The following is a 26,617-nucleotide window of genomic DNA, read 5'->3' on the forward strand; positions in this document are numbered from 1 at the left end:
CCTACTAGGTGACCCCAATCAATGTCAATACTATTAACAACCAAATACAAAACCGAAAGTGACAGAAAAGTGAACCAATGGACACAATGTCCTCATGCAAATTAATAGTAATCAATTCCAAAAGAGGGAAGTTGTGAATGGTACCACAAGAGTCCAAAGTTCAAAGATAGTCAATGATTTGCACATGTGTTCAAAGACCCAAATTAGCCCAATGGCAGAGGAGTGGTTAGACTGTATATACCTTATTCTTTTTAGGTTTGTTAAGTTCCATTCAAACTGAGATACCCAAATTTCTTGTGAAACCACGACAGGTCTGTAAGATAAAACCATAAAAGTCCCATATCCAATAATTCAATACAAAACTATACTAATTAGTCAATCCAATCATCCACCAACCTGTATTTATTGGTCTCCAGAGGAGTGAATAGTTTGATTTTTTTGTATAGATGTTTATGGTCACAAAAGCAACCTATATTTCCCAAAATTGGTCAAAGGTCCAAAGTATATAGTATCTGTAACAAATCAAATAAAAATACAAAGTATTTCAGTAAATGTTAAATTAAAGAGGAGAGTCCAATAGACTCTCGCCATATTATTTAGAATAACAAAAGAAAGAAAATTTGAAAAATGTCTTAAACTATGTAGACATATATGTTCTACATGTTATTATCTCCCTAGCTTGGTAAAATACCTTCATATCCTGTCCATCATCCTTCCACCGAGTGATTTGGCCTTTGGTACCGGCATCAAACAGCCGAACGTTTCCGAAACCCGTCTTTATGTATGAAGTGGAAATAAAGGAAGGACATATATTTTTCCCATTCGTTGTACAACTGTAACGGTGGTTAAGACCATCTGCCATCTTAGAGTTTCAAATCAGCATCCAGTAAGCGTGCCGATTGGAAGAAAAAAGGAGAGACGAGGAAAAACACACTCGCACGACGTACAAGACGCGTCTTGGCAAATGCGGGCGCCATCTTGTATGGACCCGTGAATACCAAGAAGTTGTAGAGCCATGCCAGTGTCCCTATTCATGCCGCACACACCTATTCTCAAAACCTAGCTATCAATCAATTTAGGACCGGCCATATTAACAGGCCATATGCGAAAAGAAGAAGAAACCAAATACAGAAAAGTGCATACAACCAAGGCGCCATCTTGGATCAGTCTTGTTGTTGTTAGTGATACTGAAACCTACCAAATCAACTTGAGAGAATCAGGAAACGGATACTTGCAATACATAAAGGTCACATTGAACCATCTTGGAATCTGTTAGGATAACCCCCTTCGTATAGTAATGCCCTTATTGAGCTGAAAGTACCCAAAAAAAGCACTAATGTGAGATGAAAGTACTCTAATCTAATTAATGGATTGGTTAATGAGGGAGCTTAGTGCAAGGAGAGCATTAGTATATCAGCAGGTTACCCAGGTGCATAGATGTTCATAAGTACAGGTTATTTATTTATTATATATGTGTCACATCCATTAGATATTGTTAGTATGTTCCATATATATGAAATGAAGTTTCATGCAATGTCATGCAAAAGATTGTGAAGCATGCTTAGATGTGTGAATATATGCTATATTGGACGATTTGATACATATTATTCACATGCCTCATATTGTAGTGGCATGATCTACCTAAAGAGACACATTTTTCAAAATCCATCATAAAAAATAATGCATTTCATGGTCTAGATTCATGCCTAATTGTATGCTCTTCAGCCTAAGTATCCATTTTGCCTCGTTTCTTCTAAGTTCCAGTTCCCGGTTCCCTTCTCTAGGGTGTGCCCGTGTCTGACTAATGCCCATGTATTTGAGCCTTGGGATTTCTAATGTAGAATGTTCCCTGCTGACATGTCGTACTATAGGTGATAAAGGATCATTGTTTCCCAAGGCACGTACATGTTCTTGGATCCTCTCCTTAAAGGGTCTGATGGTCCTCCCTACATAGATCTTACCGCATTCACATATCAATATACATACTACATATCTGGTATTACAATTGATAAAATCTTGAATCTTGTATGTTTTGCTACCATTAAAGTTAAAGGTAAGGGTCTTGTGTAAGGCCAAACTGCATATGTTACATCTACTACAGTTGAAAAAGCCACTAGGTTTCTCAGGTAACCATTTTATCGATTTTTCTTTTGAAGGTGGTAAAAAGCTTTTGCATACTAAATCTCTAATGGTAGTGCCTTTTTTGTGGATCATAGTAGGTTTAGCAGATAGTACATGACACTGGTCTTTTTGATGTGAGATTCTTTTTTCTAAAATTTCTTAAAAGGGATGATCTCGGCAACTTATTAAGCTTCCTACTAGCACTACTTATGGTTAGTCTAGAGTAACCTCTCTGGATGAATCTGTCCTCTAACTTGTTTAGTTCTAATTCACAAAGTTTGTTGTTACTGCAGTTTCTTTTTACTCGAATAATTTTCCCAAACGGGATAGCATTTATTTGTGTAGTAGGATGAGAGCTTTTCGCATGCAGCAGTTGATTTACGATACAGGTTTGAATGTACACAATTATTTTCTACAAATATTTCCAGATCCAAAAAATATATCCGATCCTTATTGTATTCGTGTGTCATCTTGATGTTAAAATCGTTGTTATTAATGTAGTCTATGAATTCCACCAAATGTTGTTCATCACCAGTCCAGATCATAAGTATATCGTCAATATACCTCCCCCAAAAGAAAATATGGTCTGTCAAATAGGAAGGACCATTCAACCACACATGTACTTTTTCAAAGAGACCCATATATAAATTTGCATATGAGGGCGAAAAGCGTGAGCCCATCGCAACTCCTTGTGCCTGCTTATACCATCTCCCTTCGTGAATAAATACATTGTTTTCAAGTATAAACCCAATCATGTCCAATAACATATTTGTGTGTTCCAGATAAGAGGCCGATCTATTAGCCAGAAAGTGTCGAATGGCTTCCAGGCCTCTGTTCTTGGGTATACAGGTGTATAGGGAGCTGACGTCTAAGGTTACCCAAGTCATTTCAGTAGACCATGTGATGTCCTCTAGTTTCATCAGAACATCCCGTGTATCTTGCAAATATGAGGGGAGGTTTCTGACAAAAAGATTTAATCTCTGCAAAGAACTCCTTGTGCGGCAAAAAGCGATGCACACCCTGGTGGAATTGACGCACAGCCTGCCCGGTGGTGAGAAAATCACTGCCTCGACAAACAAAAGCGATGTAGCCCTGCTCCCCGAGTGGAGTTTGACGCTGCGTCAGCATTGCCACCGGAACTTCGACACACAGCCTACTGGATCAACGCATCACCAAACCAGAACAACACAGCCTGACTTCCTGCGAGAGGAATCGACTCAGCACCTGCCGTGCAACAGAAATTTCCCTGCATCGCCCTCTGGATCAACACAGCTCCTGTGACTTTGTCCCGCACACCCAGGATTTCTCCCATCATCTCTGGGGCATCCGAATACCCCGCAACCCAAAGAGGATTCAAGCTTGCATGCTGGAAATTGACGCACAGCCGTTGCTGTGTGGAAAGGCATTGACGCATCATCTGTGTGCACCCGGAGAAACCGACGCACACTTCCCCATTTTCAACGCATCTCCTCCTCTGCGGTCTTGTGCGGATAATTTAGACGCAAACCAGGTACTTTGTGCTTGCAAGAGACACTTGTTGCTTAACTTAAACCTCATCTATGATTACAAAAGTGAGATTTCAAACTTGTACTTATCATATCTTGATTGTTTTGACCCTAATCTACTTAGATAAATATTCTATATTTTTCTAAACCTGTGTGATGTATTATTGTGGTGCTTGTACTGTGTTATTGCATGATTTATTGCACAAATACTTTACACTTTGCCTTCTAAATTAAGCTTGACTGCTCGGTGCCAAGCTACCAGAGGGGGTGGCACAGGATTTGGATTGTGTGTGACTTGATCAGAGTGAGGGTCCTTGCTTGGACAGGTGGTAATCTGACTGGTGCACAATATTATAATATATGTGCATATTTAATATTTCAACAGTTGGAGAATCAGTATTGCCCCCCACCCCCACTGGCCTTATATAAACATTGTAAATGTAAATACCCAATAATTCAAAAGTTAGGGAAACACAAAGAATGTAATTCGAGGAGATCATTATTTCTTGAGTCATACAATTTAGAGTAGTGCTTAGCCAAGTCACTTAACCTCCTGTAGGCCTCCCTCCCATAACAGCTAGCTTACTACAACTGGTATAACCAGATTGATGGACAAGCCTAGTCAACCAGGTCTTCTGGAAAAGACAGATTGCATGAGCATCAATGAACTCACCCCATTATGGAAAGTCTACTTTAATGGACAACCCCCCACATTCCATAATACAAGTCTAAGCAGTTTTGCAGGAAATTCTTGTGAGGTTAGCATGATGCACTGGGGGAGATTTAACTACCTCTGGGCTATTGTGTGAAATCCAGGAACAAAATCTACGAGCATCTGCAGTAACAGACCCCTTATCAATATTTGTTGATTGTTTGTTAATAGCACACTGCTCACCCACTCCCTGGACAAAAAAATATTTCAGAAAGAGTGAAACTACGTTGCTGCGACCCACCAATAGTTCCAGTTCTCAAATTTAGTAAATAGTCAAAGGAGGGGATACCATGCAAACCAAACAACTTCTCCTCATTCTGCCTACAGGAGACCCGTCTTCATGATTTGTAACCATATATGCCTCTAGAACTAAACGTATTCAATAAAACCTCCCTATCTTGAGTTTCTGGTGTAGGAAGTCAATCTACCTCATCCAGTGCTCCAAAACAGTTATGTTCAGAGATTCATTGTTTTCCAGTTGGTCTAGGATACTTGTTGGGGCACCCCACCAGGTACCTATCCAGTTGTAATTTCCTTTTGTGAGACATCATAACTTGCCTCCAGACATGACCAGGCTTATAAACCTACCCCAGTTGGAGGGGCTCACTAAGGGTTTCATCACAATGACCCCACAGGTGTCTACAAAGCAAACTCTGCACAATCACTCTGTCGATCCACTGGCCCTGAACCCAACTAGGCCACCCTATGTGATAAGAGAATATCACTCACCATTTTAGGAGGAAAAATCATATGCTGGACAAGCCAACTTATACACTTATTGGTAAGTTCCTCCTGGTTCTCTCTCCATGCGTGGCGCAAACGAGGCACACCTGGTAGGATTAACATAGAAGGACAGCATGCAGGTGGAAGATTTATGACAGCTCGCTTTTGGAAAATATGTCAAAATAGTGGTAGGGTTTGACCCACCCTCTCCTTCCCCTTCAGAGATTCTAAAACATCCTCAGGCCTGGTAACAACAGGTGCAGAGCCTTGTGAACAGTTCAATACTATGGCCCATATTTATACTCTGTTGGTGCCGGATTTGCGTCATTTGTTTTCCGCTAATTCGACACAAACTTAACTCCATATTTCTACTTTGACGCCAGACCCGTCTAGCGCCAAAGTTATGGAGTTTGAGTCATTTTTTGTATGTGAAAACCTACCTTGCGCTAATGACATGCAAGGTAGGAGTTCCCGTGCAAAAAATGACTCTAAGGCATGTGCGCCTTATTTTTCCTCCAGTGTCAAAATGACGCACAGGAGGAAACGGGCCTTAAAACATGGCGTCCAGCTGGATTTGCACTGTTTTTTAATGCCTGGGTCAGGGCAGGCGTTAAGGGACCTGTGGGCTCATTTCCATGGTGGAAAACCATGGAAGCAGTCCACAGGTGCCCTTCCCTGCACCCAGGGACACCCCCTGCCACCCTCGCCCACCCCTGGAGGATACCCATGGATGGGGGGGACCCATCCATGGTGAGTGCAGGTAAGTGCAGGTAAGTATATATATATATTTTTTTTGGTGGCATAGGGGGGCCTAACTTGGGCCCCCTTACATGCCACTGTGCCCAATGGCCATGCCCAGGGGACAGGAGTCCCCTGGGCATGGACATTTGGCAGAGGGACATGACACAGTTGATTCATTGGCGCACAACCCTCAGTCTTCCCTTCGCCTCTGCTGCCCAGTTACCATCATGTATTTTGACGCAAACCAGGCCGTAGCGCCGGCTAACGTCATTCCATAAATAAGGTACCCGTCCGGCACGTGGAATGGCGTTAGCCGGCGGTAAACTTTTTGACGCAAATCTGCCCAAGTGCTGATTTGCATCAAAAAGTATAAATGTGGGCCTATATGTCTCTCATGAGTACGCCAGCTATCTTTGGTCTCAGAATGTGGGGTCATAGTTCCATCCCTTGCCAGAGATATAAGATCACAGATGTTTACAGCCTGGGGCCCTCTGGAGCTGAAGCAATTGTTTGCACTAGATTCTTCCAAAGTGACTTAAAATTAATAATTTCTTTCTCAATCGCTGCCAGTCAGGCCAGGATCGGAGCAAGTTCGGCCTTTAGTACATCGCTGACCTTGGTTAGACATTCCTCCATGAGATTATCGGCCCAATGACGAATAGACTAGTCCTGTAGCATTGCAATCACCAGAATCTAGGTCTGGAGTTCCCTTTTGGCAATTCATAGAATATTATATTGTCCTCCGGAGGCAGCCTTTTGTCTGCTTCGCTAAATTAGTAAAATTAGTCCTAACCTTCAGGCCTGCACCAGTTACTTCCATTACTAAAATATAGGTACTGGGACTAATAGTTGGAACTAATGAGTCAGTTTGATCCAATACCTCTTCTGCTGCAATAACACTTGGGTGTCCCTGATTAAAAAGGCCATCAATGGGTGAGCTTGGCCCTGACCCCAGGGACAACCTCCTTTTTGTTAGGGCAATTTACATGGAGACAATCCCCACAGCACACTGCAACATTTTCATCAATGCTCATTGCTGGGGGGGTGATGAGATACTAGTGGCCCCAACACGATTCCTTTTTCCCATATTGCCATTTATATTCCTAAATGGTGTATAAAATTACAATGGTTCTCTCTAAAAAGAGGAAAGCTCAGTATCACTTTATGGTATGGTGCAATACAGGCCAGAATTGATACTTTTTGGTGCAAAACTGCAGGAACGCAGTTTGCACCAAAAAGTATAGCGCCGGATTGCACCATTCCTAAGTGCCAGGCGGGCGCCAACTTAATGGAATGGTGCAAGTCGGCACTCAGCTTGGGCTAACATCAACTAAAATGACACTAGCCAGGTGGGGGCTGTAATAGGGAAGGAGGAGGTTATGCCCCAAATAATGATGCTAGCCTGGTTAGAGGCAAAAAAATGCCTCTAACCAGACTAGCGCTATTTCCTGGTGCACAACCACCAAAAACATGACTCCTGTCTTAGTAAAGACAGGAGTCATGACCACCACCCCACTGGCCAGCACAGGTGAAAAGTGTCCCCTGGGCATAGCCATAGCACCATGTGTCATGCATGGGGCCCCAAGTTAGGGCCTCTGATGGCAAAAAAATAATTGTTACAAATACTTACCTGGACGTACCTGGGATGGTGCCCTCATCCTCCGATGTCCCTCTGGTTGGAGTGGGGGTGTTCCAGGGGCTTGAAGAGGGCACCTGTGCACCCATTCCATGATGTCTGACCATGGAAATGGCTCCACAAGTCCCCTAACACCTGGTCTTACCCAAGCATTAAATAATGTGCTAGGCAAGCTTTGCACCATTATATAGCCCTGCGCACCTGTGCATCATTTTAGCACAGGCGGATAAATATAGAGCCATGGGGATAGCAGCATTTTTTGGATGGGAATGCCAACCTTGCATCTCATTGACATAGGGTAAGTTCAGTCTTACAAAAAATGGTGCAAGCTCCTATTTCTTGACGCTAGACGTGTCTAACATCAAAATATAAATATGGAGTTGAGCTTAAGCCAAATATGAAGAAAAAAAAAATTAACCAAATTTAGCGCAAAAAGAGTATAAATATGCCCCACAATGTATTTACTGAGGCAAGTAGTGGGTCAGATAATGACAAAAAACAGTAACCAAAGTGAGGAAGCAGAGTCCACACTTACCCCCTGGAAAGTTCAAACTAAAACGTCAAAGTGCGGGCCCAGCTCAGCCTCATTCAGCCGCGGACGGGTTTAGACCTGCATGAGCTTGGCCTGGTCTTTGCCTGGGCATGCCCCAGGGCACGTCAGGCACAGCGGGGTCAAAGCGTCCCTTTATGTGCCTCCAGGCACGTCAAACAACCAGGAAACAGCTTCCTTGCAGCAAGGGATGCGGGAAAAATAAGTTTTTAACCCCCAGATCCTCAAATAGGGTGCATCGCTCAACTGGGTTGAAGCAACGATTTTTGCGTCTCCAGGTGCATCTGACAACCAGGAAGCGACTTCATTGCAGCAAGGGCTGCAGGGAAACACATAATCATTGCTAAAAGTGTTGCATAGAATTAATTTCAATTAATTTAATTTTCTTTTAAGGAACGTTATTGTTGCAGTAATTTATAAACTAAAAATGTCTGTTAAAATAGTTTATAAATAAACAATACATATTTCTTATCTATGCATCTTTTTAAAACTTTAATATGTTATGTTTTTATATTTTTTTGCATTTTTAAATTTCAATTTAACATTTTCTCCTATGTTTTTTTAAGTACCCACTCTGTTATTTTCATTTGGAGAGTGTTGCATTACCAATGGGCGCCATGTGCAGTGCTGAACGTACTCAAGCTCTTACCTGCTCTTAACCTGCTGTAATATACTACTGTTTTGCATCCCTTTCTGGCTCCAGTATCTTTAGAAATGAAGGAGCATATATACTAAACTTTCAGGCAATGCAGGACATCAAGCAAAGTTGCTGCACTGTGTTGCGTGAAATGGAGAGGGCAGAATTTTTCTATATTTACAAATATATGGAGCATTTTTACTCTCTCCTTTCTCTGGTGCACTTCAGGCAGTCTAGCGCCAACCAAGGCATCCTTGCACGAGAATACTTTCCTGCACAAAAACAATCTCTCAAGACATTTCCTCTTTCTATTTGTGCTGCATTTTGAAGAAATAACTAGGAGAAAAAAAGTTTTTTCTCATTGTTATGTTATCCTCTGGGAGGCAGAGCAATTTCACGCAATCCCAGGCTTGCAAACCTTTGTAAATCTGGGATTGCATGAATTTCATGGGTGGATGCATGTGAACGCCCATGTTACACCACTGGAACGCCTCCAAGAATGAACTGTAGTGAAATACAGTGCAAGCCGCTGCATTGCATTACATTTTCTTGATAAAGCCAGGCGAGGTGGGCAAAAAGCCCCTTACAAGGCTTTGTAAATATCAACTAGCTTTTTACGTAATGGATGCGGCACAAAAGTGGTGCAACCATGACGCAAAGGGGAAGATTCACAAAACTGTTGCACAGCGCAGCAGCAGCAAAAGCTGTGTTGCATGACTGGGGCGGAGCAGGATACTGCCCTGTCTACAGAGATATGGCTCTCTCCTCCCCTCTACCCTTGCACCAGTGAAGATTTTAGCTGCTGTGCCCCATGCACTCACCATTGCGCTATAGTGCAAAGGTGTGTGTGAGAATCTAGCATAGATTGTGCACTGGAAGGGTACACATTTAAAACAGTTTACAACATTACATGTGTGCTGCACAGTGCAGCACACATGCAAAAGTAGGAAAAGAAAGGAGAAATAAAAACATTTCTCCTTTTAACTGCTTTAAAGAGGCGTCACCTTTTTGTGCAACACCCCGTCTACTATTGTTTGAAGATAGGGTTTTGCATCAAAAGGCATGGGTGGTTGTGTGGGAACACCCATGTACCATCCATGTAACACCCCCTTGATGCTAAATAACGCAAAGCTTCCCACTGCCTTGCATTACTTTTAGGGTACTTCCAGCACAAATCAAGTTTTGCACAGGAAAGTAAATTAGAAAAAAAACATTTTGAGCTGCTTAGCTTCACTTTTGTGATGCTAAACCAGAGCAAAATGTTTGTAAATGTCTCCCAAAATGTAAGTAAATATAGCTCAAAGTCTGTGAAGAGCAATGTGCTTATTCTTTTGTGAGTGGGTGCATGCCCCTCCGTAATCACTCGGTAACCCTCCTCAAACCCCTCCTTCTGTCTCTTTATACCCCTTCCATTCATTAGAAAGGATGCCCCTTTACCCATCGCTCACCAGATCCCTCCCACATGTATTACTAAGTAGTAAACTTACATGTGTGAGGATTTCACATGCAAAAGCTAGGAGAGATGGAGGTGGGAAATTACACTCATAGAATTGGAGTGGCATTTTATAGTACTTTAGTAGTACTACTGTAGTACTACTAAACAAACTGCAAAATGCAATTTTCGTATAAGCCTATGTATGTTTGTCTCTGTCTAAGCCCATGATGACTATAAGTGTCTTCCCCATCATTTGAGTCAACTATTTTCATAGTTTTGTGAAAAGACGAATTAATTAATCAAGCCTGTTAGAATTATACCACTCTTCCAATCTAACTGACATCCCAACTAATCCAATTGTGTGTTATTTAACAGAAAACATTCAAAGTGCTAGAATACTATTGTTGCACAATATTTTATTTTTAATTTTAAAAGACCTTTCTTAAAATCTGCAATCCAGGCCTCATATTTCCACCATGCACGAAATCTCAAGTGCAATGTGGGCTTTTAGCACAAGAGGTTATTTCCTGCAAACTGTCTAATAAACTATAATTTAGTTATAATTGTGCATGTATTAATCTGGGAGTCTGCTGCCAAAACAAAAGAAAACAGGAGTTAGACATGTGAATGCTTTGGGATAAATAACAGCATGTTTGCTTAGTAGATTGATGTGCTTTTTTGCAAAGAGTCGATCATTGGTTTAGTACAAGCAGACCACAATCAATATTTTAATCTTTCTGAGACAAGTGGCTAGATGGGCAATGGCATAATCTGTTCCATGGCCCAATTATTTATTTGTCATTTTATCTAGATAATTTACTTTCTATTGCCCAGTCTCAGGCAAGTGTAAGTGTATGTATTTGCATGTGTGCTAGAATGTGTGTTTGTAGGTATGAGATTGGTTATCAGTGCGGGTACTCACATCTGCCTATTGGGGCATAAACATGACATACTGTAGCATCCCTGGATGCATGCTAGCTACCCTAATATAACAATGACCCAGTATTGATATGCTGTGGCCATTATTTTCAACATGATGTCCACCCTTTCATAATAATGTTGCCATCGTTTGAGCCTCTGAGCCTGACATTGGTGCCATTCTGTAGTAATTCATAGACATGTTAATAGACATATTAATGGTCCATTTGTGACCCATTGTAGATATTCTGGGGAGCATGATGACCAAACCGCATGGTAGTAATGACCCTTTATTAGCATATTGGAAGCATTCCTGAGGACATGCTAACCCTAACACAATAATGAGCCAGACACAGAATACATAAGGATAAGCACCCTGGCAGTATTATTAATATTTTAAGTAATCATCACCAACTCCATAATATGGTTTACTGTCTACACTGATTTACAACAGGTGTGATTTGTAAATAACATGATGTCTTCTGGATCAAAGAAGCAAAGTCATAAGTCTTATGTAAAAATTATCTTTTATTCAAGTATCACAGATAGTTTAAAATAATTTCAGCACAGCCATCCAGTGAATTTCATCACTGTACAGGAATTCATGAGGACTCAATATTTTTGACTCTAAAAGTGCTCCCTGAAACATTGACTTAATGCAATCCATTTCTTGCAAGTTTTGTGCAATGAATTACATACTGTCAGAGAAAATACATTTAAATATTATTATCTTTATCAATTCCTGTAATTCACTGGGGTATTATTTGAGGGGTACGTACCTTAAGTAAGAACCAAAACCCTCCCTAGAAGCTATGGCAAGGGTTAGACAAGCTTAACTTAGAGGTTATATGTAAAGTGTTTACACAGTCCTAAAAATAAAAATGGCAAAACACAACAAAAGATAAATCCCAAAACATTTTAGAAAAGTGGGGTAAGTTGTGTTAAATAAACTGAAACGAATATGATAAAAATCTTATGTGAGAAATACATGAACATGAATTTTTAAAGTTTAATATTAAAATAGCACCAAAAAGAGTTACGTGTCATCCATAGTCATCTGGTTGCACTTGACTAGTACCTAGTTGCAAGTTAAGGATCGACCCGGTCAGAATTTTACTTTCAGACTTAGTCAAAAATAGTCAGCGAGGCAATGCAGAAGGCTGTGGCTGAAGAGGATTCCATGTCGTCTGATCACCACTGGATGAGGTCTTATGAAGCTGTTGACTTTTGATAGGAATGCTCAGAGAGGGATACATTTGAATTTCACTCTCAGAGATGGTCCCTTGCTGGTTGGACACTCTTCACACCTTCACCCGGTGAAGTTTTCTGCATTAGGACTCAGCCACTTTTTAGAGCTCAAATTCTTCCAAAAGGACAAGGCTGAATGTTGCATTAGAAGAGGCTCCTCAAGGATAGCTACTTTTTCCATGTGGTCGTTTTGAACTCGACTTGCTACTGTGGGAAAGCTCTGAGCAGGAACAACCTGAATCTGACGAGAGAAAGCAAGTCTAGTTTTGAGGGCTCTGTTCAGGTTACAGAGACCAGGTCCACACCTCTACTGCTTTTCCATAGGCCTAGACCATATTTCTGAGAAGGGTACTGTTGGTGCCATTTTTATGCCTGGCACTAGCCTGTGGGTGAGGGTGACTCCTGGCCCCTCCCTAATCAATTCATGATATCTTTCTGAAACTCAATTCATTTGCTGAGCAATACAATGCAAGTTCTTTGGAACATTGCTTTCTCCAGTAAGTCAGTGGAACTTTTTGCTGTACCTACGGTCAGCACCTGTCAGTAACTTTCCCTTTTCTGCAGATTTTCCAGTGGGGCCTCAAGCAATTCCTCTGTGCCACTCTCTACCTAAAACCAAGATGGCAGAACCTTTCTTCCCCTGTGCACAGCTCATGTGCCTACTTCAGGCTTATGGGCAGGAAAAATGAGATAAACCCCTCCTTTGTTGTCACTTTATACCAGGTCTGACAGCTCCTCTCCCACTGGGAATGGTACCTGGGTAGAGGACAATACAGGTGTCCACTAACATTTAATTGTGATGAGTTTGGCCTCTTTGAAGTTAATCAAATTCCTAGGCACAGTCCACACGTTCATTCTACCAGAGGAAGAAAAATCACCTAATCACACCCAAGTCTTTCTCTGCCCTGGGAGCAGATTTCATAATTTATCAAGGTTCTATCCAACTATAAGGTGACAGTTGAAACTCATGCAAGTAGGCCTCCATGTGCTTTAGGATGGGAAAAGATAACTTTCCAAAAAGTGAATATTGTAGGGGTTTCCTAGATGAAGGTAGTATTAACACATTTAATATTGTTTACCGATGTCCGATGGAACTCCAACCCTAATACAGTGAAAATATCTTTTGGAAGGGATTTATTGTAAGGATATAATGAACACAAACTGTTTATTTGCCCTACCTTTAAAAAAATATGCTCCCATTCCACTGGCTAACTTGGATTTGTAATAACTGTTTCAGAAACAGAATGTTTAAATGGTTACTTTTTACACATAAAGGACCTGTTTTTCAAAGGCTTAGAAAATGCAAAACTGTACACAAGCCAGTTTGTGAATGCTAAAATATGGAATCCGTCTGTACTAAAGATACAAATAAGGATTCTCTAAATTGTCCCATGAAACAGAATAAATATGAGATCGCTAAATAGAGAGATATTTAGTGATTCTTTAAATAAGAATCAGTATTTGTAAATCATTATTCCTACGAACAAAACATTCGCAAATTGCAATTCCCCTAAAAAAGGTCAAATAGTACAATCAAATTCTCACCAAGTGAAAGCAGGTGGTGACCAGGTGGCAGGGTTAAAAGAGCAGCTGGCTTACAGGGCTGAGATCCACAGTAGCTGCACTCTGCGATGATGGTCAGGAGGCGTGCACTGGGAGCTCTACATAGGAGGTTAAGGAGACAGGAGTGCCTTTACAGGCAGCGTATAGCTTTATTTGATTAAACTGGGGAGGAGGTGTATGTGACATACAGACTCAGCAAGGCCATCATTATGGATATCCTCAATGAACTGGAGCCAATGCTTGCAAGGTCAGCATTCCATCAATCACTTGCTCTCTTTGCATTTGTTGCCCTACGTGGGAAGGGTATGCCCAGACTTGGGTCCCTTGCTCCTCTTGCCACTGGAGTCAAGCTAGTCTGGCTGATGTAGGGTGATACCCAGAAAATGGTCCCAGGATGCTTGTTTTCAATCCTGAGAGTACTTGGCTTGGCAGTTCAGACTGGACTGCTCTTATGGTGGGCAGGGTCAAGACTGATTTGCATTTGGCTGGGTCCAAACTGGAATGGCAAGGGTAACAAAAAACGATGAATTTAGGCCCAGATCTCTGTACTGGGGATGAATGTTTGACATTGTTCAGCAGTCTATCCATCACTTGTTCTTTTTGCAAGGACCGATATACACGTTCAAGCCATCCTAACGTGGGCTCAGGTTTTATGTTCTCTACATCTGCTTGCATCAGAGAGAAACCAAAATACTGTTGCATTTTCTGGTGGTATATCTTAAAGTATGCCGTTCAGAGTATTTCAAAGATTTTTGGATGTAATGCTCTCCACAATCAGTGTGCATATTTTTTCTAAATATCCATGCTGATTTCCAGTCCACTAAATTCCATTTTTATCAATTACACAATTTCCTAAAGTCATAGGATGTGTGGCTGGTACACACGCCTTTAGAATTCCACCCTCATAAATTGAGTTTTTCTGCAGAAACAGGAAGCATCAACATTCACTCAGTATTCAAGTGGTTTGCAATGCATATTACATTACAATATTGTTGCTCATTAACCTGAAAGTATTTAATACTCTTTTATCTTTTGCAATTCTGTACTCTACATTTACCTAGCCCGATGAGACATAAGAGAGTAGATGGACTTATTATATGTAACATGTCATAGAAGATACACACTGTACTTAAGATTTACAACTTCAACCCCGTCTACCTATAGTCAGCAGACTGGACCTCGACTACCTACAGCTGGCCTCACCACTCTGATGATCCCAGCCGCCATGACCTACTCATCACCTCTTACACTTATATATCCCAAATAAATGACAATTGAGCACAGTCCATGTCTACGTGTTTATTTTCCATGAGTATGTATGGAACTGCCAATACATGTACAAGTGGCAACCCATCGCCCAGCACATTTGTGGGAGGGTGGCAGAGAGGGGAGCAAAATGCCTGTATATCCATCATGGAGCAGGCAGTGGATGGACAGATCTGTGTCAATAGAGGCAACATCCAGGCAGGGAACACAAAACACTGCAACAATGTCCTGGAAGGTGAGCAAGACAGGGATAACAATCACTGTAGGAGTCACAGATGCCAACTCCACACAAATGCACCATAGGACCAGGTATCCAGGGCAGATATGGCAGTCAGGTCCACAACCATATGGCCACTACCAACAGACATACACAACACACACCAACCCATTGGTCCCACCCTCACAGCACCCAGTGCCAGACCTGGCTCCATACCCACTGTCACCAACAACAAGGTTGCACTGCCACCAAATGTCGACTCCCGGGATGGATGCTGCACAGATGCAACAAGCCTGTGTGGCACACATATAGCACTTGAACTGACAAATCAGGGAACATTCTACATATACATTGATGGCACTAGTATACCAGTTCAACACCTGCCTGACCATAGGCCTGACCTGTACACTGTGACTACCTCAGTCATGGGGACATGTGGCACCCCCCAACCGACCCAGAGGCAGAGCTGCAAACAATATCATCAGTGGTCACAGGTAACAGGTGGCATCAGGGACAAGGCAGACAGTTGAAGAGGAAACACACCACACAGGTTTCACATACCTGCATCCCAGCCAAAGTAATGTTGAATCAGCTCCACCCTGGAGTCAACAGCATCCTCATCACCCTCCTCTTCATCACTCCCCATGTCCCCTTCATCAACCACTTTCACAGCTACCCACTCTTCTGCATCCAGCAATGGGATGTGATGCCTCAGGGCCAGATTGTGTAACATGCAGCAGGCCACAATGATCTGGCACACCTTCTGTGGCTTCTGGGGCAGGGCATCCCCGGAGACATGCAAACAGTGGAACATGGCCTTCAGCAGGCCGAAGCATCTCTCAATGGCCCATCTGGTACAACTGTGATCCTCATTGTAAGGGTCCTCTGCAGCTGAGGACAGATGTCTCATGGGTGCCAGGTGCCAGGGCAGGTTGGGATAGCCAGAGTCACCTGTGTGCATAGTAGGAAGAGGCATGTCAAGACCGGTAGGGCAATAGGGCAGGGACACAAGGGTACAGTGAGGTGAGGGGCACACATAGGCAGGGGTACATACTGATGATCCAGGCTCGGTCCCTCTGGAGTGGTGCCATCATGTGTGGGATGCTGCTATTCCGCAGGATGTAGGAATCATGCACAGAGCCTTGGTACTTGGCCGTCTCCTGGGAGATGTACTGGCCCGCAAGACACACCACCTGCAAATTGACTGAATGGAAGTTTTTGTGGTTTCTTTATACATGTTCATTCCTCCTGGGTGGCACCAGGGCAATGTGGGTGCCATCAACGGCCCCAACCACATGTGGGACGTGTGCCACATTGTAGAATGTAGCCTTGACAGTGGGCAAATCTGCACATCTGGGGAATCCGATGTAGCTAGCCATATGTTTTATCACAGCACACAGTACATCCCTAACGACATTGCTGAACATGGGCTGCGACATCCCACTTGAGAGGCCCACTGTGACCTCGAAGGAGCCTGAGGCAAGATATTGGAGGAATGACAACACCTATACTGTGGGAGGGATGGCATTGGGATGGCAAAGGGCAGGCAACAGATCTGTCTCCAACAGTCGCCACTAGTTCCATAATGGTCACACAGTTCAGGCAATAGGTCTGGATGATGTGCCACTCCTTCAGGGTGGCAATGTCTACTAGGGGCCTGTACACCGGTGCATTCCTCAATCTCAACCATCTATCGTACTGGACACACATATTTTCACACACATTACACATTGGATATGTAAAATGATAGCCTACTGTCTATATGCATGGGATAGGTGGAAGTGGAATGATCCCTCTGGAGGAACACGTCATGGCAGTAGGCTGTCACGGCTGCCATATCATGTGCTTCTGCTCACTTGACTCCTGAACCTCGTACACTGAAGATCTCCACTACATGTGTTGCTGTGTACTGACTCTGGTAGCCAAGATGGCATGTCCTTTAGGAGACAGGGCCTCAGCCCTCACCCAGGAAGAGTTGGAGCAGATCATGGACGGGGTCCTGCTCCTGTATGGACAGTTGTATGGGGCACCAGAGTAGCAGGTGAGCCCAAAGTCATTGTCCTGTATTTGTTCTGTGCGCATCGGGATGGAGGCCATGGTAGGTGGCAGTGTGTATCGAGAACGGACATGGGTGAGGGGCCTAGGGCTACACTGGCTGACCACGTGAGGGTGTGGACGTGTGTCATGTGCTGTCCACAACTGTCCCAGGGATGCCACTCTGCATGACTGTGTCCTTCTGTTTGTGTCACCCATGCAGGTAAGTGCCCATCAGGAGAAGGGATTTTGGTGTGCCATCATCAAGCAAGTGCGGACCCTGGGGGTCTGTGCCCAGTGGAGCACCCACTGCAGAAGGAGGTGGAGGGACCCAAGACACTGGGTCCAGAAGACAGCGGAGGCCCAGCTGGGGACACCCTCCCAATGAGGGAGGGGTACCCGTTGGACCCTGAGCCCCCTAATGGCCCACATGTTGGTGGTGGCCTAGACTAAGGGGGATGGGCGCTTAAGGACAGCACAGCAACCACATGGGGGTAAGTACTCACTTTCACTGGGTGAGCGGGCATGGGAAACTGGGAGGGGAGCTACTGTGAGGGTGGTGCTGGCAAGGGGGGTGGCGGCCATGGATGGTGCTGGGATGGTCCCGGAGGGTGAGCCGTTTTACCATGTGTAACATTGAAATGTCAGTGAACATGCCTTTCATGTTTGCAGACAGTATGCCATATGCTTGGCCTCATCAATCTGCCCATTACCACATTTTGTGTTACCAACTTAACGAAAGATCTTGCAGTGGGCAGAAAGGAGCGGTTAGGAGATAGCTACATGAAAGTGGAGTGGGAGTTGCCCTTGCAACATAAATGGTTTTATGGCAAAACAGAGGTCTCCCACAGCATGAGCGACTGTGAGCTTACTGTTAGTCATTCACTGATATGCAAACAGGTGTCCATTCATGGCCTTTGCAATGCAGGGCTTGCGAACTTGGCCTGTTGTCAGAAGGGTACTCCCAACCCCTTAATACATCCAGCATCCCATACACTTACAGTGGGAGTAGTGTGGTCCTGTACGACCACAGCAGTTGCACATTGAGACCAGGAGTTACCTACGCAATCACAGTCTCAAAGATTGTAACGTGTTGCCAGCAAGTTACAACAGTCCCCACGACAGATCAGAGAAGCAGAAAGGTGGGCCAACATTGATACCACTTAGATTACCAATGACAAGCTGAGCAGACTGAAAGTGCTAGTGTTCCAGTAACAATTTGCGTTAACCTTAGCTAGAGAGTCGTGTATCCACCAGATGGCAATACCATCGGCCGAAACACAATCCCCATCACATTCTAAATCCGCAGGGCACACTGATGAGCTGTAATCCAAGATAACCAGCGCTGCAAGCACTACAGGGAACGTGCAATGGTGTAAGTCTGTCTGGTCTGGAATTGTGTACCTCATCCATACATTTTCAGACTTATTCATACAGCCATCCATCATTCCTATCAAGTGTGTTTTGCCGCTCCACTGTGACTTTCCCATCAATAGGCATGATACTACGGCTGTTGTACCTGATATGCAGTGATTGTGGCTTTCCAGCAAGGCAGAGTAGGGGAGGCACTACCATCAGCCCAGCTCTGTCATGATCGCATGGTACAGCTCTTTGGAGCTCTGTCACTGGAGGAACTGGAGCACAACTGGTCCTTGCCATTACGACCACTCCTATAGTGTGTGCAGCCTGCCTTTCACAGCACCTGGTGCCACTTTGAACATCTATGCCAGGGCCTCCTGTGGACCAGCAGCTGCTGATGTCCCCACTGAGGCTTCTTTCACGGTCGTGCCCCCTGAAACTAAGGCTGATTGGCGAGGCCACTTATGAGCCACCCTTGGTGGATGTCTAGGCCCTATTCGGCACAATGGATGATGCGGGTCCTGCGTATGTCTGTGCATGAAGCTGCTGCGCACTACTGCACTGTGGATGTGTCTGCTAGTCTTATAATTGTTCTGACATCTGATGAGGTGGCCTGTATCCTGAGGGCATTCGCATTTGATGGCATGGACAACCAGGGAGGAAGTCTAACCGGACATCCTGATGGTCAGCAGCCATCAGAAGAAGGGGACAGGGCATACCATTACCTAGTAAGGGCAGACCCCGGGGTTCAATGCCCGGTGGAGCACCAACTGCAGAAAGAGGTGGGAGGACCTGAGACGCTGGACCCAGAAGACCACAGAGGCCCATCTGGGGACATCCCCCAACATGGGAAGGGTGCCTGTTGGAGGCTGAGCACCCTAATGGGCCACATTCTGGCAGTGGCCTGGCCTGAGGTGGATGTGTGCTTGAGGCCAGCACAACACCCACAAGGGGTGAGTATACACTCTCTCTTACAACATGTTTTGCCATGGTGGCTCGTGATCAGCACTATTGGGGAACTGTAGCGTGGGTACTAGGTGGATTCATGTCCACTTTGGGTATGGGACAACCAGGCCTGATTGGCATCAGAGATGTGTGGATACGCCATGCAGTCAGTGAATAGAGGGGCAGTTACCTCCAATATAGTATCTGTGTTGTCACCTTCTACCATGAAAGGGCTAGGCAGCTCATGCCAACAGGATCATTGCATCTGGGGTGTCAGGCCATTGTAATCAGTTTTTGCCAATCAATGTGCGGGGGCGAATGTAGAGTCATCAATCTGCTGGCAGGTACTGTGTGTTGTGAGGTAAGGTGGGGCAAGGCGTTACTGTGCAATTGGACTATGGCCTAGTAGGCATGCCAACTACCCATGCAGGATATTGTGGGTTCGGTTGTCCTGGGCTTGTGTGTCTCAACAGGCATGGGGATTGGGCAGGTACTGGGCAGGTGTTGTGGATATGCCTTGCATCATGTATACAATTGCATCTGTATCAGTGTCAGCGGTACACATGTGCATAGCTATACTTTCCCCCATGGTGTCCCATTGTTGTATCATGTGTAGGTGAGGGCATGACATGTCATGGCATAGCATCAGAAGATTATATCATTACTCTGTGTGACTGTTGTGCTGGCATTGACCAATTGCACCCTGTCTCTCTCTCCCATTCACCCTCCCTCCCTCTCCTCCTCTGTGCTTATGTGCATCAGCATCACCTGCCAACAGAGAATGGGCACCGGGGAGTGGGGAAGCTGCAGCCCACATAACCCAGGAGGCTGATTCCAGTGGTGCAGAGGGGACCAGTAGGACAGAGGGCAAAGGGAGAGTCACAAGGGAGACAGGATCGGCCACTCCATCTTCTGATTCCTCCTCCAGTGGTGGCTCCCTGGTGGTTGAAGAACAATGTGCAGATCCTTGTCCACCATACCCCTTACCTGCACCACCCTCCCTGTAGCTCACCACCCAGTTGCCCGTGCCAGCTCACCCAAGATGGTGAGCATCTCCTGCACCGCAGACACCTATGCCCCTGCCCCAGTCAGCCCTGCTGCCCTCAATGAGGAGGCTATTGACCTCTCGAAGCCATCTCTGTGGGGCAGACAACTATCGAGAATGCCATCCAGAGACTGGCATCCCAGATGCAACAGTGCAATGTGTCCTGGGAGGCATTCACTGTGCCTTGTCTGGCCTGTAGAGATCATTTCAGGCTCTGGCTTCCTCCTTGATGGCAGCTGGTGTCCTTATACTTCTGTCCCCCCTCCAGCTACCTGTTCCCATACCCACATCCCACTCCACTCACCCATCCATGGCTCACCTACTGTCACACATGCATCCACATCAACAGACATGGTACGCATGCACAGACATGAGTACCACAGATGCCACCACCACCATGCACACACTCAACTGACACATGCAGACATGACAATATCCATACCTGGCACCACTCACACCTGCAGTCGGCACCACATCAGTCACTGATCCTGCCACATGTGCCCTCACTGCCACCATCAGCACATCCTTTGACCCACATTCATGCACCCCATTCACCACTGGAGCAGGCACCACAACTGTAAACACACCCACATGCAGCACATCCACCCTACCTGCAGACACCACCCCAACATACACTCACACGTCCCACCTGACATCTCCCTGCATCTTCTTCCCACCTCCTCCCAGTGGATCAGTATGCCCGCAGTCACCCACCCAACATTTCCCAGCACACTCATATCATCCATCCATGCACCTGCTCCCCAGGCACCTCCATGTACGCACCACACAACCACATCCAGTCCCTCCACTTCCAAGGGCCAAGCCCAAACCCACCCCCTACCTAAACCCCCCTCCAAGTGAAAGCCCAAGGAGCCCCATCCAAGACTACCCCTGAGGACCCCCCCTAGGCCAGATGATAGGACCCCCCCAAGCCCAAGGACCCCCCATCTCCAGCCCCCTCACCCCTGAGATGCCTTCATCTCCATTGGTGCCCCTGCCCTGTGGAGGCCTGCACTTTGCAGTCAGGAGTCAAGTTGTGCCCACTGTACTCGGAACACCTATTGGACTGGCCCTTTGTCCTGTGAATTATTTAGTACATTCACAATGTTGTCCTTTCTAATATATCTGCGCCACAACATAGTTGGTGTCATTGGTACCTACTTTGTCCTGACTTTCCTTCCATATATATCTTTGGTGGTTGTGGGTATTAGCGTGTATGCGTGTGTGTATGTGTGAAGGTACGGGTGTCTGTTTGTGTGTGTGAGTGGGTGTGGCTTCATGTTTTCTGTGTGTTTTGTGTGTGTATGTATACTGATGTTGTTCCCTCCAGTGTGTGCTAGGCTAGTGTACTTACAGTTGGTGTCGTTGTCGCTGTTGCTCGTCCGGGAGTTGCAGGACCAGATGGAGGATTGGGAGGAGTTGCAATTTGCGTGCTATGGTGCCTACGGCAGTGCCTGTGTTCCTGAGGGTAGGTGTTTCCATTTACATTGTCCATTTCCTCCAGGCTTTTAGTGGCACTGCTTCCGCCATGGAAATCTTGGCAGTGTGTAATCTTGTAATATGGTCGTGGGATACTGCCTAACCACCAGGCTGACGATGGCTGCCCCCTGGCATGCCAGCCCTTCCGCTGGGGTGGTCTGAACAGTAACTTGGCTGTGTTCTGCAGGTGCCTTCCCAGTACTTGTGATATGGCCGTCTTCACTGCCAGGCCCACAGCGGTGCGTCCGCCAACTCCACTGCAGCTGGACACTGATCACCGGTAATGAGGGCCTATATCTTTGTTCGGATGTGCATGGAACAAAAATTAATTGTAAAAATACCAAATAGTTACCTAACATCTTATTAAAAAATACACTTTTTACCTATGGTATTATGGTGACCACCTATCAAGAAAGAAAATTCTGGGGAGTGACTGTATAAATAAGAGGCAGTTAGTGAAATTTACAGACATGTGGTCACCCTTTATGTTATACATACATCACCAGATTCTACTGAGTTGCTGGAGGATCCTGTGCTCCAAAGAGCTTGCATTATATGGGGAAGGAAGTAATCTGAGTTGCAGGGCGATATCATGAATAGAGTCTGGTTTCCTATTGTTTTGAGCATACAGTTCCATACTGAAATTCAAGACATCATTGCCAAACGTGTGCACTTCAGCCACCAGGCCACTGTTTCAAAGATTCACAATACCAGTAAAATAAGCTATGTCAAGCCAAGCACGGTGCTTAAGGAAAAAAACAAAATTTCTACAACCACTTTAATCTTCAGCTGAGAAAGAAGGAATCACTCAAATATTATGCACCTTTGTTTCTTTTGGAATCACAAGATAAGTAACCAATCCCATGGACCCTGATGGGCAGGAAATATGACAGGGTGTTGATATTCGTTGAACACAAGTGGTTCAAATCAGGTAATGGATAAAAATGATCCAGAATACGTTGCATCTTAGATGTGGGAGACCAAGGTGCCTACACTGACATTGGTGAGTATATGGTAACTCCATTATTCAGTATGATGATGTGGTTAGTGCATTATTTTCTGATGAAATATTCAATTGTTCAATTACATATCAGTTCAGCCGGATGCAGATTGTGCATATGGGTTTTTGGGGTATTAACTAAATGCAATCAGTGGAAAGAGTACAGTAATAGTCAATTGATATATTAAAAGAAAGTTGGATCAGGAATATCTCCTGCATGGTAAAAGAATGTGCACCCATTTTCCATGAGTCATCCGATTGCAAGATATTCTGTTTTCGAATAAATAGTGTCCACACAGGCCTTTTTACCCATTCCAATTAGGAACGCAATGCCTCATGCCCTCTCATGTAAAGTTCTGCTTGTCTGCAATGCCCAGACATTGAACTAGCATCACTTTTTGTATGGATGGGTATGGTGTCGTAAAGCAGGTCTGAATGGTTGTGCAGACGTAAAAGCTGAAACCTAGGGTATTCATTTTGGATTTCTCTCAGTTTTGAAATGGGACAAAATAGAGATTGGGATACAGTTTCTTTCTGCAATAGGAGTGTGTTGCTCTGTATTAGAAATTGGTTTGCTGTTTGACTAGTGTGGAAACATTAGTCAAACCACAACCACAATCCTAGTCAGTGTAAGTGTCAGGCAAACTCTAAATTAACCTTTTCTCTCCATCCGGTATCTTAGGATATAGCAGTCAGACTTAACTTAGAGGCAGTGTGTTAAGTATTTGTGGAACACTTCAAACCTTAAAACAGTGACAACAATACACAAAAAGATTCTGCGCCAGTTTAGAAAGATAGGTTGGGATTTAATAAATAAAATAGAACCAAACAACAAAAATCCAATAAGTAGAACTTGAGATATTGATGTTGAATGATTTAAGTAAAAATAGCACTAAGATGCAAAAAACACTATTGGGGGTTGTGCTGGACCGGAACAAAGTCAAAATTTCAGGCTGACCGCAATGGAGCATTGGTTGGCTACAAGGACCCAGTTAGTCCCACTGAAAAAAAGTACCTTAGATCCTGGTTGCGGACGTTGCGTGGATCTGAAACAAAGATGCCCCACGCAGCCGAGGTGAAACGATGATTCTGAGATGTGGCGTGGCTGCAGTGCAAGGTCCTGATGGGTTGACATCGAGGATCCTGTCAACCGGGCTTGCTATGTGAAGGCTTGTGTCAATGATGCATGGAACAGTCAAGGCGACGCATAGGTTTCGATGAGTGCTGAAGCTACGATACAGACGTTCAGCATTGTCGTCAAGGCTGTCATCAATGGGACATGCGAGGGGCTTGCGCTGGGGAAAATGTTGCGCAGTGGTGGTTCTGAAGGGGATATGTCGGTATCAAGAAGCGGAGTGCAGCATCAATGCTAGTCATGTTGCATTGATTTTGACCCATGCAGTAGCAGTGATGCATCAGTTCGGCCAAATACACATGCGCACAGGGCTCTCCACACCCCAGCAACACGGTTGCTGGGCTTGAGAGAGCCTGCACACGCTCCTAGTCTGCCTGGCAGCACCCTGGCTGGTCACTCTCAGCCAATCCTGACACTGCTTTAAGCAGCATCAGAGTTGGCTGCAGGTCAGGCTGGGAGCCTGTGCCTGCACCAAGAAGACAGAGGAGCGGAGCAGCACGATGGCGAAGAGGAAAGTGTTTTTTTTTTTCTTATTTCATTTAATTTTTATTCCCCTTTCTGCACGCCGCCCCACCCTTTCTGCATCCCGTGAACCACCACTGATAATAAGGCAGAAGGCCAGCAAAGCAGCAGTCCAGAAGAGTAGCAGAAACTTCAGCAACGCAGCTCTCCTTCTTCCTGACAGAGTATTCACAGGTCCAGAAGTGTACTGAGCAGGCTGTGTCAGCGGTCCAGGACTTACATCAAATCCGGTCTTTGAAGTAGGGGAGACTTCAAAGACATGCTTTTAAAGTGTACAGAGGTCTGGGCGTCCCCCATGGCTCTAGATTCTCTTCAGGGAGCTATGCAGCCCTTTGTGTGGGGATAGGACATTGCCTATTCTGTGTCAGACTGTGCCCATATCCTTCCTCCCATCCTCCCAGGATGGCCTATCAAGTCACACTTAAGCTCTAATGTGTGTGGCTGTATAGGGAGACTGCACAAAGCCCAGATGTCACCTACCCAAGCAACAGGCACTAAATGGCTGTAGTCAGAAAAATGTATGTTTTCTTTCAGAATTGCAATGTAAAATCCAATGTCATCTTCATTTTAAATTGTGATTCCAGAGACACCAAACTTGAAAGGTTTATCTCTTCTAGATTGTGAATTACACTCATAAAATGTAATAAGGTAATCCAAATGATATCCTATGGGAATGTAAGGCCTTTCTGTAGTGAAAAACAACTTTAGGGGTTTTTCAGTACTAGGACATGTAATTTTTAAAAGTACAGGTCCTGCCTTTTAAATATATTGCACCTTGTCCTCTGGTTGTCCAGGCCTTACCCTAAGTGCAATTTATATGTATAAACAGGGAAGGTTTAGACCTGGCAAAAAAGTTATCTTGCCATGTCAACATAGCAGTCTAAAACTACACAAAGCCTCTACAATGGCAGGTCTGAGACATGGTTAAAAGGCTACTCAAAGGGATTGCACAAACAGTGGTGCAGACTCACAAGTAACAATCTTAATTTACCATCCCTGGGAACGTGTAATCCACTTTACTAGGGATTTATAAGTAAATTAAATATGCCAATTGAGACTACACCAATATCACCATGTTTAGGAGAGAGAGCTCAAACACCTTAGCACAAGTTGGCAGTGGTAAAGTGCAGAGTCTTAACACTAGCAAAAATGGAGGAGGTAGGCAAACAAGTTGAAGGAAGACCACCCTATGGCTGTCAGGTCTAACACTCAGGCACAGAGAGAAGGAGGCAGGCTACCCAAACAATCTTCAGTGATTCTCCAAGCAAGACTGCTCACCTTAGGCAAGCAATAGCTGCCCACCTCACTTGGAAATACTGAATGCAGTTCACATCAAGTAAACATCAAGGCACGATAAACATTGACTTTTAAGTTGGTTAAAAAGATCTTTTTGAAAACATTGATCCAAATGCAAGAACTCTATAGTCAAAGAATAGGAACTGACCTATGGATCACAGAATACAGGGACGCTAGTCCTTACATCATAGATAACCTACCCCAGTGCTTCATACTAAAACTTTCTGGTGCATAGTTTATGGTTTATGACACAAAAACTGCGCTAATGCAGTTTTGCATCAAAATCCTTAGTGTCTGTTAGCGCCATATCATAGCAGCAGTCGGGTGCCATATCTTTGGAATGTGCAATTTGCAGGTGCTATGGAATGGCTAGCGTCTTAGAAAAAGATGCTTGCCAGGGGGGATGATGGTAGGGAAAAAGGCGCTAGTGGGACAGAAATTACGGGAGGCTGGTTAGTGGCAATAAATATGCCGCTAAACAGCCCAGCTTAATTTATGATGCACTAGCACCCAAAACTGACTCCTGTCTT

This window comes from Pleurodeles waltl, chromosome 8 (assembly GCF_031143425.1).
Source record: "Pleurodeles waltl isolate 20211129_DDA chromosome 8, aPleWal1.hap1.20221129, whole genome shotgun sequence".
Lineage (NCBI taxonomy): Eukaryota > Metazoa > Chordata > Amphibia > Caudata > Salamandridae > Pleurodeles > Pleurodeles waltl.